The sequence below is a fragment of the Myotis myotis genome, unplaced genomic scaffold, assembly GCF_014108235.1.
Source record: "Myotis myotis isolate mMyoMyo1 unplaced genomic scaffold, mMyoMyo1.p scaffold_m19_p_9, whole genome shotgun sequence".
Lineage (NCBI taxonomy): Eukaryota > Metazoa > Chordata > Mammalia > Chiroptera > Vespertilionidae > Myotis > Myotis myotis.
Genome location: NW_023416401.1, coordinates 81,791,322 through 81,810,583, shown reverse-complemented (window position 1 = coordinate 81,810,583; position 19,262 = coordinate 81,791,322). Strand labels below are relative to the sequence as shown.

The 19,262-nt window shown below is 44.1% G+C and overlaps 1 protein-coding gene, 2 long non-coding RNA genes and 3 other non-coding genes across 7 annotated transcripts in view; 1 reads left to right on the top strand and 5 right to left on the bottom strand.

The window, feature by feature from the left end:
* Positions 1-1,178: 1,178 nt before the first annotated feature.
* Positions 1,179-4,391, bottom strand: LOC118662688. The gene is made up of 2 exons (XR_004969839.1): positions 4,179-4,391; positions 1,179-1,651 (listed from the first exon to the last, which is right to left on the bottom strand). It is a non-coding gene; the product is annotated as an uncharacterized LOC118662688 (long non-coding RNA).
* Positions 4,392-13,868: 9,477 nt separating this feature from the next.
* On the bottom strand, positions 13,869-17,131 carry LOC118662687. Its single transcript, XR_004969838.1, has 5 exons — positions 16,977-17,131; positions 16,536-16,645; positions 14,894-15,089; positions 14,500-14,584; positions 13,869-13,999 (listed from the first exon to the last, which is right to left on the bottom strand). It is a non-coding gene; the product is annotated as an uncharacterized LOC118662687 (long non-coding RNA).
* On the bottom strand, positions 14,734-14,826 carry LOC118663913. Its single transcript, XR_004970207.1, has one exon. It is a non-coding gene; the product is annotated as a small nucleolar SNORD12/SNORD106 (small nucleolar RNA).
* On the bottom strand, positions 15,167-15,256 carry LOC118663915. Its single transcript, XR_004970209.1, has one exon. It is a non-coding gene; the product is annotated as a small nucleolar SNORD12/SNORD106 (small nucleolar RNA).
* Positions 16,721-16,811, bottom strand: LOC118663914. The gene has a single exon (XR_004970208.1). It is a non-coding gene; the product is annotated as a small nucleolar SNORD12/SNORD106 (small nucleolar RNA).
* Positions 17,132-17,275: 144 nt separating the features above from the next.
* The window catches only part of ZNFX1 (zinc finger NFX1-type containing 1), a 28,073-nt gene continuing 26,086 nt past the window's right edge, over positions 17,276-19,262 (top strand). Inside the window, exons 1-2 of one of the 2 annotated variants that reach the window (XM_036321344.1) lie at positions 17,545-17,660; positions 18,945-19,086. The gene's annotated coding sequence lies outside the window, so the exon portion shown is untranslated. Of the gene's footprint in view, positions 17,661-18,944; positions 19,087-19,262 lie in introns of both variants that reach the window. The other variant, XM_036321343.1, reaches the window with a different exon arrangement.

Genomic DNA, 19,262 nt, shown 5'->3' with positions numbered 1-19,262 from the left:
CAATGGAATATAATTCAGCACTAAAAGAGGAATAACCTATCAAGCCATGAAAACACACGGAAGAATCTTAAATGCATGTTATGAAGTGAAAGAATCTAATCTGCAAAGGCTACACACTGTGCAATTCCAGCTATAAAGCATTCTGGAAAAGGCAAAATCATGGAAGAGTAAAAAGATCAATGGTTTCCAGGGATTAAGGGGGAAGAAGGGATGAAAGTGGAGCACAGATTTTTAGGGCAGTGAAACTATGCTCTGTGATAATATAATGGTGCGTATATGTCATTATACATTGTCCAAACCCATTGAATGTACAACACTAGAGTGAACTTTAATGAAAACTATGGACTTTGAGTGAGAATGTGTCCATGTAGGTTCATCAATTGTTAGAATGTTCCATTCTGGTGGAGGACAGGGGATATATGGGAACTAGGTACTTAATCCTCAGTTTTACTGTGAATCTAAAACTGTTCTAAAAAATGAAGTCTATTTTTAAAAAGGAAGAAAATGTATCACTCTTATAAATGCAAAGCGAATAATATTTTTATAAGTAAAAGAAGAAGGGAGGGAGGGTAGAAAGACAGAGGATCTCTATATTTGATTTATCAATGTTTTAACTACCAAGAAAGAGTAAAGAAGAGAGACAGAAAGGGGGGGGGGAGAGAGAGAGAGAGAGAGAGAGAGAGAGAGAGAGAGAGAGACTGACTCTATTGATGTAAGGGTCAAGTAGGGGCAGACAGCCGCTCCTGACTAGGACATGTCCCTGAGCAGTCCCCATGACAAGGCCCAGCAGCCCCTGTAGGTTCCAGCCTCCTGTAGGTTCCAGCCTCCTTTATCTGCTTTCTCTCTGTTAGTCCAGGTTTGAAGCCTCCAAATAACTGGTGACCCAGTTCCCAGAAAAACCTCCCTTGCTGTCCTTTTGTAAGGGCCCTGGGGGCTGTGGGGCTCTTGGCAGATGCCACAGCCGTGGGCACAAAGAGCTTATTCTCCTCTTAGCAGGGAGAGGGAGGCCCGTCAGAATGCAGAGAGCTGTCCAGCTGAGGTTGGGCACCACTCTCTCCGTGGGTCTGGGCTGCAGGGCACTGTTCTCTGGGTGGGGGCAGAAGGATGCAGGTCAGTCTCCCTTCACTGTTCAGGTCTGTCTCTGATATGTATTGCTGCTTAATAAACCAGCCCAGAACTTAGAGGTTTAAACAACGATTTATTATTATCCCTCATAGTCCTATGGGTTGACTGGGCTCAGCTGGTGGTTCTGGCTTGGGGCTCTCGCATGCAGTTACAGGCAGAAAGCAGCGGAGGCTGATGTCATCTCAAGGCTTCATTGGGCTGGACATCCAAAGTGGCCTCTTCGCTCACCTATCTGCTGCCCCAGCTGAGATGGCTGGAACAGCCAGGGACTAGCTGGCCATCTTTTTCTCTCCAGATAGTCTTTCCACATGGCTAGGTTGGGCTTCCTCACATCATGTCGGTCTCAGAGTAATCAAACATCTTCGGTGGCAGCAGGCTTACCCCAGAGCAGTGTTCCAAAAGTCAAGGTGAAAATTGCAGGGCTTCTTAGGACCTAGCTCAGAAGTCAGACACGTCACTTCTGTTGCTACATTCTATTGGTTACACAGGGCCAGCCCAGACTGAAGGGCTACTCAAGGATATGGTTCTTTGTAAAAAAATATTTTTTTTATTGATTTCAGAGAGGAAGGAAGAGGGAGAGAGAGATAGAAACATCAATGATAAGAGAGAATCCGTGATCAGTTGTCTCCTGCATACCCCCCACTGGAAATTGAGCCCACACCCAGGCTTGTGCGCTTGACCAAAATTGAACCTGGGACCTTCAGTCTGCAGGCCAGTGCTCTATCCACTGAGAGAAACCATCTGGGGCAAGGGTATGGTTCCTGATAGGCCATCTTTGGAGGCCAGCCACACCTTAGTCTCTTTGAGTCTTCCTCAACTTCTGGCTTCAAATTAATGAAGTGCCCCCAAACTCAGACCTGGGTCTCTTCTCCCCCTGAGTGATCTCAGTCAGTCTAAACATCTCTATGCTGACAATTCTCAAATTTACATCTCCAGCTTGGACTTCTCTGAAATCTAGACTCCAATCTCCAACTGCTACTCAATATCTCTCCTTGGATGTCTCACAGAGATCACAGCATTAGCAGCTCTAAAACCCCCTCCCACCCCCTCCTCTCAAGAACTTCACAAAAGGATTTATATGGATAGCTAACAATTGTACATAAAAGGATACTCAATATCATTAGTCACAAGAAAAATACAAGTTAAAATCACAGTGAGATACCACTACACATCCATTAGAGTGCCTACAATTAGAAAGACTGATCACAAGTGTTGGTGAGAATGTGGAGCAACAGGAACCCTCATTCGCTAGTGAGAGGGATACAAAATGTGGCAAACCAGTTGTAACCGGTTTGGCTCAGTGGATAGAGTGTCGGCCTGCAGACTGAAAGGTCCCAGGTTCGATTCCAGTCAAGGGCATGTGCCTTGGTTGCCGGCACATCCCCAGTGGGGGGTTTGCAGGAGGCAGCTGATCGATGTTTCTAACTCTCTATCCCTCTCCCTTCCTCCCTGTAAATAAATAAATATTAATAAAATATATTTTTTTAAAAATGTGGCAAACCAGTTTCTCAAAAAGTTAAACACAGACATGACCCAGCTACTCCACGCCTGGGCATTTACCCAAGAAAAACTAAAACATTCATCCCACAGAGACTCAGACACACAAATTTCCCAACAGCTTCATTTGCAATCACCAGAAACTGGAGACAACCTAAAAAGCTCATCAGTAAGTGAATGGATAAACAAATCGTGGTCCCTCCATACCAAGGGATACTACAAAGTAATAAAAAAGAACAAATTGTTGATGCCTGAGACATCGGTGGATTTCAAAATCATTATATTGAGTCAAAGAAGCCAGCACCCACACCCAAAAAATGAGTACATACTGTCTAATTCCACTTATATACTGGTACATTATAGAAAGTGGAAACTAATTTATAGTGACAGAAATAGGTCAGTGGTGGAAGGGAAGGAAAGAGAGGGAATTCCAAAAGGGCTCAGGGATAGATGATGGATTTGGGGGTGATGGGGATATTCACTATCATAATTGTGGTGAAGGTTTAATGGGTGTATACATATGTCAAAACTAATGTAACTATACACCTTAAATATGTTCCGTATGATGTACTTCAATTATACCTCAATAAAGTTGGAAAAAATGAATCAAAAGAAAAAAATCAAAGAACAACAACAACAAAAAAGACACATGTTTGGAAGAATACACACCAAACTGTTAACAGGGCATGGAAAGCAGGGCAGGATCTATCATCTATTACTGCAGCTTCCTAGTTTAAATTATTTACAAGCATATATTACTTTCGAGCTTAAGAGAAAGCACAATACCTTTTTTTTTGCCCCCCAGCCTCTGCCCAGCCCTCAGGAGCTCTGTCACATGCCCCCAAACAGACCGGGTTGCTCTGCCAAACAAAGACACCTCCTGGATTTGAGCCAAAAATTTCTGGGGCAAATTCCCATCCGGAGACAATGACAACTGTCCTCCTTCAGAACAGGGACTTTATTTACACCTTATGTCTACATCCTAGTCTGGGGCCCACAGTCAGGGAGGGGATGATTGCCCAGGAAGATAATGGACTCATTAATCTCTACCCAAGACTGGACTCCCCTTGCCAACTTCCCATCTGGGTAATTAAACCAGCTGGCAGCCCCATATCAGCCTTCAGGGCATCTGCAGGGCCCAGGGACAGGGCACCTCTGGAAGACACACTTGGCTTCTCCAGAGGGGCCATTTCCTGGGTGACTTTAGGACAAGCAAGCTGAGCCCAGACTGGGGTCTTGATTTGGCTAGACCCAAGACTCAGGCAAACATGGACCTCTTGGCACGTCAGGGAGGGGGTTGGGAAGAGCTGTCTGTCTGAGCTTCTGCATTGTGTGGTCGCCCATGTGTGTGCTCTCATTTTTCCTAACCTCACCCTAAACCTTGGTTCTTGAGTGTCTCAGGAGTTGGCTACCCTGCAGCTCATCCACCTCTCCCCACAGCCTTCTTTCTTCCTTGATAACAGCACCAAGATGTTTCAGGGGAGTGCCACCTCCCGCTGCGCCCAGACGGTAAATTTTTTTGACGCCTGATTCAGTGGAAGGTGGTGCCTGCTCACCTGCTATAGGAGCGTCCATGTGATGAAGCATAAGTAGCTGAAATTGGAGATTTCACTTGAACTTTTTGGTGTGAAGAATTAACTTGGCACCCTAGCCAGTTTGGCTCAGTGGGTAGAGCATCAGCCTGTGGACTGAAGGGTTCCAGGTTCAATTCTGGTCAAGGGTACATGCCTGGGTTGTGGGCTTGACCCCTGTGTGGGGCATGCAAGAGGCAGCCGATCAATGATTCTCTCTCATCATTGATGCTCTCTTCTCCCTCTCCTTCTTCCTTCCTCTCTGAAATCAATAAAAATATATATTTTTTAAAAAGAATTAATTGGCAACATGCAGCTTCTCTTTTAAATTTTATATATTTTTTATATTTATGTATTTATTTACTATTCCCATTCCCCCTACCCCCTCCCCTTTGGCAACAATCAACTCATTCTCTATATCTATGGATCTGTTCCTGTCTTGTTAAGTTTTTTTTTTTTTTTTTAGATTCCACATGTGAGATCATACAGTATTTGCCTTTCTCTGTCTGACTTATTTCACTCAGCATAATGCCCTCTAGGTCCATCCATATTATTGCAAATGGCAAGATTTTGTTCTTTTTTATTGCTGAATAATATTCCACTGTATATGTATACCACATCTTCTTTATCCATTCATCTATTGATGGACATCTAAGTTGCTTACATAACATGACTATTACTAGTAATGCTGTAAGGTAAATCTTGATAGGTAGGGCTTAATCCTCACTACCACGCAGAGCATGGTTTAGCAGCAGCATCCCCAGGGAGCTTGTTGGAAATGCTTGAATCTCAGACCCCACCCAGCTTCTTGAACCAGAATCTTCATTTCAACAAGAGCTCTGGTGATTTGAATACACTCATTCTCAATCCTGGCTGGACACTAGAAGTTCCTGGAGAGTTTTTTCTAATACCAATGCCTGGGATCCTCTGCTGATATTTTGATTCAATTGCTCTGAAATATGATCTGGACAGCAGTATTTTTTTTTTTTTTTTACAGTATAACATATATTTAGTAAAGTGCCCTAACTTTAGATGGATAGCTTGGTATTTTTTACACCTATGTAACCAGCACCCAGATAATAACAGAGACCATTTATAGCACCCCAGAAAGTTCACTCTTGACCCTTCAAAGTAGGGTGTCCAGGAATAAGGGGTTTTTCCAGGACATGGGACCTTCAGTACTAAAACCGAGGTCATCCAACACCCATTTTTGATAAAAACTCTCAGCAAGGTGGGAATAGAAGGATCATTCCTCAACATAATAAAAGCCATATATGACAAACCCACAGCCGACATCATACTCAATGGATAAAAACTAACACCATTTCCCCTAAGAACAGGAACAAGACAGGGATGCCCACTCTCACCACTCCTGTTTGACATAGTACTAAAGGTATTAGCCATTGCAATTAGACAAGAAGAAGAAATAAAAGGCATCAAAATTGGAAAAGAAGTAGTAAAACTGTCCTTATTTGTACATGACATGATATTATATATATAAAAAACCCTAAAGACTCCATCAAAAAAACTATTAGACTTAATAAATGAATTTGGCAATGTAGCAGGATACAAAATTAACACCAAGAAATCTATGGCATTTCTATACACCAATAGTGAACTTACAGAAAGAGAGACTAAAAAAACAATCCCATTTACCATCGCACCAAAAAAATTAAGCTACCTAGGAATAAACTTAACTAAAGAGGTAAAAGACCTCTACTCAGAAAACTAGAGGACGTTGAAAAACGAGATAGCGGAAGACATAAACAGACGGAAGAACATACCATGTTCTTGGATTGGTAGAATTAACATCATTAAAATGTCCATACTACCCAAAGCAATCTATAAATTCAACACACTTCCCATTAAAATACCAATGGCATATTTCACAGACCTAGAACGAACTCTCCAAAAATTCATTTGGAATAATAAAAGAGCCCGAATAGCTGCAGCGATCCTGAGAAAGAACAAAGTAGGTGGGATCTCAATACCAGATATCAAGCTGTATTACAAAGCCACTGTTCTCAAAACTGCCTGGTACTGGCACAAGAACAGACATATAGATCAATGGAATAGAATAGAGAGCCCAGAAATCGACCCAAACCAATATGCTCAATTAATATTTGACAAAGGAGACAAGAACTTACAATGGAGTCAAGATAGTCTCTTTAATAAATGGTGTTGGGAAAATTGGACAGATACATGCAAGAAAATGAAACTAGACCACCAACTTACACCATACACAAAAATAAAGTCAAAATGGATAAAGGACTTAAATGTACGATGGGAAATGATAAAAATACTAGAAGAATCCAAAGGCAACAAAATCTCAGACATATGCCGAAGCAATTTCTTCACCGATACAGCTCCTAGGGCATTGGAAACTAAAGAGAAAATAAACAAATGGGACTACATCAAAACAAAAAGCTTCTGCACAGCAAAAGAAACCATCAACAAAACAACAAGAAAACCCACTGCGTGGGAAAACATATTTGCCAATGTTATCACCGATAAGGGTTTAATCTCCAACATTTATAGGGAACTCATACAACTTAACAAAAGGAAGATAAACAATCCAATCAAAAAATGGGCAAAGGACCTAAATAGACACCTTTCAAAAGAGGACATTCAGAAAGCCAAGAGACATATGAAAACATGCTCAAAGTCACTAATCATCCGAGAAATGCAAATCAAAACGACAATGAGGTACCATCTCACACCTGTCAGACTGGCTATCATCAACAAATCAACAAACAAGTGCTGGAGAGGATGTGGAGAAAAAGGAACACTCGTGCACTGCTGGTGGGAATGCAGACTGGTGCAGCCACTATGGAAGACAGTATGGAGTTTCCTCAAAAAACTAAAAATGGAACTCCCATTTGACCCCGTGATCCCACTTCTAGGAATATATCCCAAGAAACCAGAAACACCAATCAGAAAGGATATATGCACCCATATGTTCATAGCAGCACAATTCACCATAGCTAAGATCTGGAAACAGCCTAAGTGCCCATCAGTAGATGAATGGATTAGAAAACTGTGGTAAATCCACACGATGGAATACTATGCTGCTGTAAAAAAGAAGGAATTCTTACCATTTGCAACAGCATGGATAGAACTGGAGAGCATTATGCTAAGTGAAATAAGCCAGTCAATGAAGGAAAAATACCACATGATCTCACTCATTTATGGATAATAAAGACCATTATAAACTTATGAACAAAAATAGATACAGAGGCAGAGCAGCCTCGAACAGACTGTCAAACTACAGCGGGAAGGCCAGGGAGGGTTGGGGGGCAGGAGGGGAGGGTAAGAGATCAACTAAAGGACTTGTATACATGCATATAAGCATAACCAATGGCATAAGACACTTGGGGGTAAGGGAGGCCAGGGGATTGTCAAGGGCGGGGAAAAAAAGGAGACATATGTAAATACTCTTTGTAATACTTTAAGCAATAAAACAATAAATAATAATAATAATAATAATAATAATAATAATAAAATAAAACCGAGGTCACCCTGCTTCAAGGTCTACACTCCAGCCCACCTCCAGATAAACACTATGCCAATTTCTATCTACTGGTAATTTTAAGAGTTGTCCAGCCAAAACCAGTTTGGCTCAGTGGATAGAGCGTCGGCTTTCGGACTGAAAGGTCCCAGGTTTGATTCCGGTCAAGGGCATGTACCTGGGTTGCGGGCACATCCCCAGTGGGAGATGTGCAGGAGGCAGCTGATTGATGTTTCTCTCTCATCGATGTTTCTAACTCTCTATCTCTCTCCCTTCCTCTCTGTAAAAAATCAATAAAATATATTTAAAAAAAAAAAAGAGTTGTCCAGATGACTCTAAAGGGCGGACCCCGGTGTGTATCAGAATCACCCATCCGGAGGCCTCATGAAAATAGCTGAGCCTCACCCCTAGGCTTTCTAATTCAGTAACTGGGGTGGAGCCCAAAAATTTACATTTCTAACAAGTTTCCCAGGTGCTGCTGGTGCTGCTTGTCCGTCTTCTTCACTCTGTATCTTAAATAATGCCTTTGTATCTTAAATAATGTTTTTAAAAATATATTTTTATTGATTTCAGAGAGGAAGGGAGAGGGAGAGAGAGATAGAAACATCAATAATGAGAAAGAATCATTGATTGGCTGCCTCCTGCACGCCCCACACTGGGGATCGAGCTTGCAAACCCAGGCATGTGCCCTGACCGGGAAATCAACCCGTGATCTCCTGGTTCAAAGGTTGATGCTCAACCACTGAGCCATGCTGGCCAGGCTTAAATAATGTTGGTTTTTTTTTTAAATATATTTTATGGATTTTTTACAGAGAGGAAGGGAGAGGGATAGAGAGTTAGAAACATCGATGAGAGAGAAACATCGGTCAGCTGCCTCCTGCATACCCCCCACTGGGGATGTGCCCGCAACCAAGGTACATACCCTTTACTGGAATCGAAACTGGGACCCTTGAGTCCGCAGGCTGACGCTCTATCCACTGAGCCAAACTGGTTAGGGCTTAAATAATTTTTTTAAGGACAGAACTAACTCAGTAGGCAATCAGTATCTGTGTGATTTCTTGTGCAGCTAGCCATAGTCATAGAAAAAAGACAGGTGCCTGATAGAACTGGAATTTTCTTAGCTGCTTTTGGACACCATCCAAACCCAGCCTGGCACCCTTGGACACACAGGAAAATGTTATTTTCACCATTTCCTGTCAAATGTCCAGCTCGCTCCATTGGTAAATGATGAAGGTCAGGGTGAATCCTGGTTCCTGGCCCTCTCTGCATGGTTAACTTTCCAGCTCAATTTCCCTCCCAGCAGAGAGTCTGGGAATTGGAGCCCCTATGAGCTATAGACAAGGAAAATTCTTCCTAGTTGGAAGGCACTGTAATCTAATCTTAGAGTGATATTCCATCACTTTTACCATATTCTATTCATTAGTATCAAGTCACACTCAAGAGGAGGGGATTAGCCCTAGCCAGGTAGCTCAGTTAAGTACAGCATTGTCCTGATACACCAAGGTTACAGGTTCAATCTCCCGTTAGGGCACATACCAGAAGCAACCAACGACTGCATAAATAAGTGGAACAAATCTCTCGCTCTCAAATCAATAAATACACTTAAAAAAAAAAAAAAAAAAGAAAGGAGGGATCCAGCCACCGTGGCTCAGTGGTTGAGCATCGACCTATGAACCAGGAGGTCCCGGTTCAATTCCCAGTCAGAGCACATGTCCAGGTTGTGGGCTCAGTCCCCAGTGTGGGGCATGCGGGGGGCAGATGGTCAGTGACTCTCTCTCTTCGATGGACTCTCTCTCTTCGATGTTTCTCTCTCTCCCTCTCTGAAATCAATAAAAATACATTTTTTTAAAAAAAGAGAGAGGAGGGGATTAGAAAAGAATGTGACTACCAAGAGGCAAAGATCATTGGGAATTAATGTAGAAGCTGCCTAGCATGCCACATTTTGCACCCAGAGCTAAGAACTGCAAAATCCACCCTATATAATAAAAGCCTAATATGTTAAGTGTTGGGTCGTCCATTCAACCAATCAAAGCATAATATGCTAATGATATGCTAAGGTCACTCAACTGCTCACTATGATATGCACTGACCACTAGGGGGCAGACGCTCCAACTGGTAGGTTAACTTGCTGCTGGGGTCTGGCCGATCAGGACTGAGCGAGAAGGGCCAGACATGCCCTGGAGCCCTCCCGCAGTCCCTCTCCAGCTGGCCAACCTCCTGTGTCCCTCCCTGGCCCCAATCATGCACCAGTGGGGTCCCTCGGCCTGGCCTGCACCCTCTCACAATCCAGGATACCTTGGGAGATGTCAGAGAGCCAGTTTTGGCCCCATCCCGCAGGCATAAAAGGCTAATATGCAAATCGACCGAACAGTGAAATGACCAGTCGCTATGATGTGCACTGACCACCAGGGGGCTGATGCTCAATGCAGGAGCTGCCCCCTGGTGGTCAGTACACTCCCACAGGGGGAGCGCTGCTCAGCCAGAAGCTGGGCTCACAGCTGGCAAGTGCAGCAGCAGTAGCAGGAACCTCTCACGCCTCCGTGGCAGTGCTAAGGATGCCCAAGTGCCGACATAGGCCCGCTGGACTAAGCCATCAGTTGGACATTCCTTGAGGGCTCCCAGACTGCAAGAGGGTGCAGGCCGGGCTGAGGGGCCCCCTCACCAAGTGCACAAATTTTGTGCATCAGGCCTCTAGTTTTATAATAAAAGCAACTACTGTTATTAAGTCTTTAAGTGCCAGAGGTTTACATATATTGTTGCATACAGTTCTTACAACAACCCTATGAATTAAGTACAATTAGCATTATCCCATTTTTCTATTAGAAAATAGGCACAAAGAAGTTACGTAACTTTTCCAAGTCACCCAGCTAGTAAATGCCAGAGCCAGGAACACTGACTAATATTTGCACAGGACTTGAGAATTACAAACCAGTTTCTTTTATCCTCCCAACGCTGTGCGTTAGAGATCCTGTTACCTTTCTACCCATAAGAAAACTAAACCTTGGAAATAAAAATGACAGATTATTTTGTGAGTATTTGCCACATTCTAGCCATCTTTTTAGTGATTTACATTCATTGCCTGACTTTACACTACTGCTAAACTACCAGGCGCTACTATTTAGAGATTTAGGATAAAAAATTATTTAAACAATCCAGTGCTCCTGTAGGGATGGTTTCTTTAGCATCTTCTTTAGATTAGGCGCATCTCACCCAAACTCTTTTGCATCAAGAGTTAAGAGCTTGGGATTTGGCATCAGATAATGTATTGCTTGGCCAAATAATATTAGGCTGAGGCCTTTTCTCTGACCTCAGCTGAGTTCAATCACTGGCCAGCTTTTCCAATAATAATCAGCAAATTAGAAGATTTTCACTTGGGAGAACTTCTCAACCTAGGTTTTCATTTGCTTAATTAGGGACTCAGCATATGGAAGATTTAAAAGGGGGAAGGGAGGCAGGAGAAAAAAAACACGCAATTATTTTAAATGGATCTAAAAAGAAAGAGAACTCAATTTTTTCACTTTTTCTAGATTTTAAAAAAAGCCCTAGTGGCAGCACCCTATGGTTAAATTAAATAAGCTTGACATTAAATTGCCAACTCCAGCCCTAACCAGTTTGGCTCAGTGGACAGAGCGTCGGCCTGCGGACTGGAGGGTCCCGGGTTGGATTCCGGTCAGGAGCATGTGCCTGGGTTGCGGGCACATCCCCAGTGGGGGGCGTGCAGGAGGCAGCCGACTGATGCTTCTCTCTCATCGATGTTTCTAGCTCTCTATCCTTCTTCCTTCCTCTCTGTAAAAAATCAATAAAATATATATTTTAAAAAAAATTGCCAACTCCAATAATCATTCTTTTTGCTAATATCTTTGGTGGCCATTAAGTGATTGTCCATTTGGTAGTTTTTTTCTGAGCATCTTTATTGAGATTTCATGCCACATATATGTATGTATATATATATTTGTTAAAACATATTTCTTTATTGATTTCGGAGAGAGAAATAAACATCAATGATGAGAGTATCATTGATTGGCTGCCTCCTGCACGCCCCCTACTGGGGATTGAGCCTACAACTCAGGCATGTGCCCTTGGCTGGAATCGAACCTGGGACCCTTCAGTCAGCAGGCTAATGCTCTATCCACTGAGCCAAGTTGGCTAGGGCCATGTCAGATATTTTTCATACGGAATTTTTGCAGCCATCCAGTGAGATTTTTTATGAGTTCCATTTTACAGGTAAGAAAACTGAGGCAAGGAAAAATTACATGATTTTCCAAGGTCACACAGTTGGGAAGTGATTGTTCCTCAGGATGGGATGCCAAATATACCTTAGGCCATAAACAGGTGAGGCAAACACTTTTCTTCCTGAAGAGTCATGTTAGTAGTCTCATGAGTAAAAACCAGAGGAGGTCAGCTCTAAGAGGAGTTACTTGAGTGAAATTCTTGTGAGTCACAGAAAGTTACTTTTTATGTTAACACTATAGATATTGCTCATTCCATATTATCAGAGTTTATTGTTGCCCTTGAACATTTTTTTAAAAAACTGTGATAAAAATACACACAATCGCCCTGACCGGTTTGGCTCAGTGGACAGAGCGTCGGCCTGCGGACTGAAAAGGTCCCAGGTTCGATTCCAGTCAAGGGCATGTACCTCGGTTGCGGGACATGCCCAATAGGGGCTGTGCAGGAGGCAGCTGATCGATGTTTCTAACTCTCTATCCCTCTCCCTTCCTCTCTAAAAAATCAATATATTTTAAAAAATACACACAATATAAAATGTTACTATCGCCCTGACTGGTTTGGCTCAGTGGACAGAGTGTCAGCCTGTGGACTGAAGGATCCCGGGTTCAATTCCAGTCAAGGGCATGTACCTCGGTTGCAGGCACATCCCCAGTATAGGGTGTACAGGAGGCAGCTGATCAGTGATTCTCTCATCCATGTTTCTAACTCTCTATCCCTCTCCCTCTGTAAAAAAATCAATTATTTTTTTTTTAAAAAGAGTTACTATTTTAACCTGTATAGTCCAGTGAGTTGTTATGCAACCAATTTCCTGAACTTTCTGGTAAAATTGAAACTCTACCCATTGAAGTCTCCATTTTCTCATTCCATCCCCACTCCTGGGGCAACCACCTATTTTTAACTTCGTTTCTAGGAGTTTGACTACTCTAGGTATCTCATATAAGTGGAATCATACTTTCTTTTGTGACTGGCTGACTTTAAGGATATCTTTAAGACTATCCAAGTCTTAGCACGGAATCATACTTTAGAACATATATATAAAATGTGACAATAACCCCCCTTCCCCACAAAAAAACCTCATGCTATTACTTTCCAGTGGTTCTCAAACTTCCTAATGCCACGACTCTTTAATAGTTCATGTTGTGGTGACCCCCAATTTCATTGTTACAACTTGAACATAATTAAAGCAGTGATTAATCACAAAAACAATGTTTTCCAATGGTCTTAGGCGACCCCCGCAAAGGGGTCACAACCCACAGGTTGAGAATCACTGCTTTACACACACACCCACCCTATAGTTCTGGCTATCTCCAATAATGTTCCCCACCATTGTAAGTTTTGCCTTTTCCAGAATGTCATGGTAATGAGTATGCAAGCATTTGAGACTGGCTTCCTCCCTCAGGATAATGTGTTTGCAATGTATCAAGTTGTCCCATGTAACCAGTTCATTCCTATATACAGATGAAGACAGCCATTACTAATTGAATGTTTAACCCAGGGGTGGGCAAACTTTTTGACTCGAGGGCCACAATGGGTTCTTAAACTGGACCGGAGGGCCGGAACAAAAGCATGGATAGTGTGTGAACTAATATAAATTCAAAGTAAACATTATATAAAAGGGTACGGTCTTTTTTTTTCAATAGTTTTATTCATTTCAAATAGGCGGGATCCGGCCCGCGGGCCGTAGTCTACAGCTGGCTTAACCCATGCCAAGTGCTACACTAAGCATTCTGAGATCTCATTTGATCCTCACAGTACAAGAGTAAGGGAATCTCATACCCACTTTATAGATGAATTTCTATAAATACTAAAAACTTAAATGCCTGCATAAATGTACAGGTGTGGGATTTGCCTCCTATCACTGTGCTTGAAGACTGTAGAGATTTGGTCACTACCCTTGTTCAGTGTTTCTTAATCCCCAGTGACCAAATCCAAGAGCATTTTGATTTAAAAAACTTTTTATTTTCCTTCTCCAGATAGGAAGCCTACAAAATTTATTATGTTTTATCAGGAAAATACAGGGTCAGTCTTCCCCAAGAGGCCTTGTATTTCAAACTCCATGGGTCAGAAACTAGAAAAAAAGAGATTACAATCAGTTAATTCTGAAGTGCTACTTATGTGGGATTTAGGAGTATCTGATTAAAACTCTAGGAATCAGATGGAACAGACGTACAATTACCGACGATTCCTATCTCTTGAGATGACCTGTCTCTTCTGCACCTCAATGAAGTCTATATTGTAACTGTCAAAATGTTCAACCTCAGAGACATGTAATACATGGCAAAAACTGCAGACAGCAAACATTTTATATTTAATGAGTGATCATTGATAAAGGGGGTGTTACTGTTTGAAAATGGGGACAGGAGACAGACATTTTTGTCTTAAAAGACCTAGTAGTACCAATAGGTCAATAGTCTTCTGAGGACTTTATTCTCCACTCTTGTTTTATATGCCCAACTTGAAACTGGGTCCCCAGGTTAGTCCCAAGTGAGCAAACTCAACACTCCTCTACACTGAGCACATTTAATAGTCATTTCATTAGGGGGTTGATACCATTTGCAGAAACCTTACCTGCTACTGGACAGACTGAACCAAGCCAAGGAGAAGATCCAACTATAATCAATCTTTCTGACCAATGGCACACAGGGTTCCTGCCCTGCATGAAGTTAAAAGATGAAACAAATATAAATAACCTGGATATGCAGCGGGGAAAACAAAAAACACTCCATAGAGCCCAATCCCCACTTTAAAAAACCACACCCACATATAGAAAGTAGTCTGGAAAACTGAGCTATAAGTTCTCGGGCCAATGCATCAGACAAAAACTGGCAAGTAGTTTAGTTAGATCAACAGGGTCGATCTGATGGGGAAAAAAGTTATGTCATCAGCTGCAATGGCCATAGTTGAGCCACAAAAAAGAGCAAAGGGGATAGCGGTAGCCATTCAAAAGGAAAGCAGTTACTACCTCCTCCATTCTCCGAATTCAATGTCTATTCAGCCATGTGAGCAGGGCATTTAGGAGAAATGTCACATCACTTCAATCATTTCCCCACGCCTGGATTTATCTGGATCCACTCAAAGTCTGCTTTCTGCCAACAGTAAACCTGGGGAAAAGGATTTATCTGGATCCACTCAAAGTCTGCTTTCTGCCAACAGTAAACCTGGGGAAAAACATGGAACATTAGGGCCACCAACCAACTAAATGCCCAAGGAAGCGGGGGATTAAAGAGCCGCTCAAACTGGCATATCAGATAAAACTGGCTTAGAGAAGCTGTATCACCACGGTCGATCTGCCGGGGAAAAAAGTTCAGTCATCATATATGCCAGTAGCAAGCTCTGGGACTCCACAGAAAGCCCTGAACCAGGAATCAGATTTTGTTGGTTTACTTCTGCACTTAAATTCATGCAATATTTGAGCACGTGTCCCATTTGTTGGAAATAAGAAAACAGCAGCTAAGATAAACATACCTTCTGAACTTATTATTTGATACAGGCCTGTGTGGCTGGTAAGAGCTGGCTTTTGTGCACAGGGTTCTGACAAAGTGTCATGTCAGGATGTTACATTTTAATGCAAGGTGCTATCACTAAAAACCTGGGAACATCAAGGTTTAAGAAAAACATGTTCCGAAGAAGTCCTGCCCTTACGGGCGTCAATCCTGGACTCAAGAGTTAAGCACATGGAAATTGGTGGCCGGTTGATTCCTGGTCAGGGAACATGCTCAGGTTGCAGACTCAATCCTCACTAGGGGGCGTGCAGGAAGCAACCAATCAATGAGTCTCTCATCACTGATGTTTCTATCTCTCTATCCTGCTCCCTTCCTCTGATATCGGTTAAAAAAAAAAAGACAAGAGCAAAAAACAATAGCTGTCCTGTGTGACTGAATCAAAATTACATCTATTTTGTTAAAGTAACAAAAAATATTTTTTGATGTGCCACAAAATTTTAAGAGCTAGCTTATGTGTGCCACCAAGATAAAAAAGCTTGAAAATCGCTGCACTAATGTATAAAGCTGAAAAACTGCCAATCTCAATCCACTGAGATTTTGCTTCCCTGGCATACCTTTGGCTCAAACTCAAATGCTCTAGAGCAGTGGTTCTCAACCTTCCTAATGCAGTTCCTCATGTTGTGGTGACCCCCAACCATAAAATTATTTTCGTTGCTACTTCCTAACTGTAATTTTGCTACTGTTATGAATTGTAATGTAAGTATCTGATATGCAGGATGTATTTTCATTGTTACAAATTGAACATAATTAAAGTATAGTGATTAATTACAAAGACAATATGTAATTATGTGTTTTCCGATGGTCTTAGGCGACCCCTGTGAAAGGGTCTTTCGACCCCCAAAGGAGGGACCGCGACACACAGGTTGAGAACCGCTGCTCTAGAGTTTTGTTACCGCAACTTTAAATCTGTTTCTTCAGCAACACAGGTCTTATAGTTAGATTTTTAGGATTATAATAAAGCATTCAGAGCCCTTTAAAGAATACCTAATACACGCTGAGTACAAATTAGCTTTGGTTAATTCATTTCCCAGTTCCGCTAGCAAAGGAAGCAGCTCCCGAGAGCACGTGGTTCCTCCAGCAGGCCAGGGGACAAATGCTTACCCCAGGGGTCAGGAGGCCAAAGGTTCTCGATGTCTACACGGGGTTCCTTTGGAGACCGCGCAACGACCCTTTCCTTCAAGATCCATTCTGTACCTTTGGATCACGCTAACCTGCGAGACAACAGAGAAAGGGCATCAGTCGCCATCTTCCCACAGTAGAAAAAGAACATGGCCGGGCCTCTTGAGGCCGGTGTATCAGAACCAACTGGCAAATATTCAAAGACATCAACATGGTCGATTAGATGGGGAAAAAAGTAAAGTCATCATTTTCACCAGCCAAGGAATCCTCAGGTCCGTGCGTGGGTCTTTCCAGCTCTAAGTGATCTCACCCACGGCCCTAGGCCTATTAGGATCAGGGCAAGAAGGAGCCACGAGCAGGGGAGATGGAAAGGGAAAGGGAGGAACGGAGATATCGAAGGGAAAAGAGTAGATCTCAACTCACCACACACAGTAATAACCCCGAATTCCCGAGGCGGGATGACATCGGATGAGGAGGACGCATGGGACCAAAGCTGCTGGATAGAAGGCGAGGTGGATGCAAAAGAACGTACCAGGCTGGGAATCTCTCTTATATAACCAGAGGGGGCTTTTTTGCGCCTGCGCACTGGCGCCGATGTGCTTCCGGTTCCCGGCGCAGCATGGGAAATGTAGTCTCCGACTATACCTAATGGTAGTCCAGGCCGCTCTAGCTCCGCCCTCTTCCCCATACACATTGGACCGCCCGGGCTCTTACGCCTCGCCGCCATGTCGCGCTTCAAGCGCATTAAGAAGCCGCTGGGTTCCCCCCTTTTTCGCGGCCGGCTGAGGCTTTCAAAGGCCTGGTGCACTGTTAACCCGCCCCCCGCCGTCTCCTCCCCTCAGCCGCGCTCGGTCCAGGCGCGGCGGGGAGCTGAGGCGACGCCCGCCCGCCCCTGCTGTGCCTGAGGGCGGGGGAGCGGGCAGTGCCAGAGCCGCTCCTCCTCCTCCTTCTCCTGGTCCTCGCGTCAGCCCGCCCGGCCTCCCCCTTCCTCCACCCCGTGTTTGTGAGGAAAGGAAACCGAAAGCGCAGCGCCGGGCGGAGTCGCAGACCTGCCAGGGTCCGAACTCCAGCACCAGACCGCGGCGGCGAGAGGACGCGCTGTAGCGGGTGAGTGACCCCTGACCCGCGATCCGCGGCGCCCGCCTGGGCCACCCCGCCGCCGCCTCAGACCCTGGCGCCCCCGTTTCCCTTCTCAGCTCCTGTCACTTCCCTGATCCTCCTTCCTCGCCGCCCCTGTCACTTCCATCACCCTCCTCAGCGCCCCCATCTTCCACCTCAGAGTCCCTGTCCCTTCTCCTCAGCTTCCCCGTCACCTCCATCCCCCGCCTCAGCCCCACGTTGGCCCCCAGTCACCTCCTCTGCCCCCAGCGCCTCCATTAACCACCCAGTGCCCTCTGTCACCGCCTCCCACCCCCATCTCTGCCTACCACCCCCTTCATCTTCCTCAGGCATCACCATGTCTGCCCCCCATCCTCCACCAAGCACCCTCCACATCTGTACACCCCACCCTTGTTTCCAGGTCCCCCAGCACTTCAGCAGGCACCCCCAACTGAGCTCAGCCCCCTTCTTCCTGAGGCCCCATACTCGCCCACCTCGCCTGCCACTCCCTGCTTCAGCCCTGCCATGGCACCTTCCTCAGCCACTACACAACCCTGGCTCTCCCTGACCCCATAGTCCCACCAGGACGAGGTGGGCCCCGGTGGCCCTGGAGACACCACCACTACCACCACCACCCCCACCACCCTCAAGCCCCGCTCTGGCCCCTTGTTTCAGCCTCTTTCACCCGCCCTGGCGATGACCCTTCTATCAGTTGGTCCCTGTACCAGCTTGGCCATCACTGAGTTCCTTCTTCCTGCCCTTGAGGCCTGGACTCCCAAAGAAACCCACTGTGGTCTGCCTTTCTCCTAGCATTTCCTGTTTCTGTCTGCTCCTCTCTCTCCTTGCCTTTCTTTTTTCCTCTTTTCTTTCATTTCTTTTATCCCAGAAAATTTCTGAGTTTCTATTTTAGTTTTTCTTTTTCCAACAAGAGGAAGAAAGCATTGTCCCCTCAGACAACTTTTTTAAAATGGAAAGTAAACTCTAAATATTGAACCTGCGTCACGAGAGCCAGGTTTGATGGGATGAAGCAGGAGATCACCAAAACTATTGCCAGCAGTTAGGAAAGGGACTCCTTTTGTTGCTGAGGATAAAAGCGACTCCTCGTAGAATAATGCCAAACCGATCCACAGTTTTCAACCATGAATGTTTAAAAACTCAGGAAGAAAAAGACCGGCTCCAAAATCCCCTTGCTGAGAACTCTGAGCCACCAACTTTTTCCCTGGCCCCACCCCGCAGGATGTGCGCGATTGTGCTGAGAAGTTGCCTTAAACGGGCTTCCTCTTCCTCTTATAGGACCACTCTTAAAAATTATCGCGGTAGTAGAGGAGGAGAAAAGTCCTGCAGATTTTTCTAGCTGGTGGAGGAAACATTCCACAGATGGAAACTTATCTTTTTCTTTCTTTTGATCCAGTTTGGCTGCATTCCAAAGAGTAGGGTAAGGGTTTACTGCTCTGTACTTATTTACAAACTGTAGAGAACTGTAAGCTATAGAATGTTGCTATGTAACATAAATGCTGAATAGTGTGAGACATGCGTGGTTTTTGGATTAACAAAAATACACTTCTGTCTGTCCTGGCAACAAGTATTTATCTGCGTTATAGAAGAGGAAAT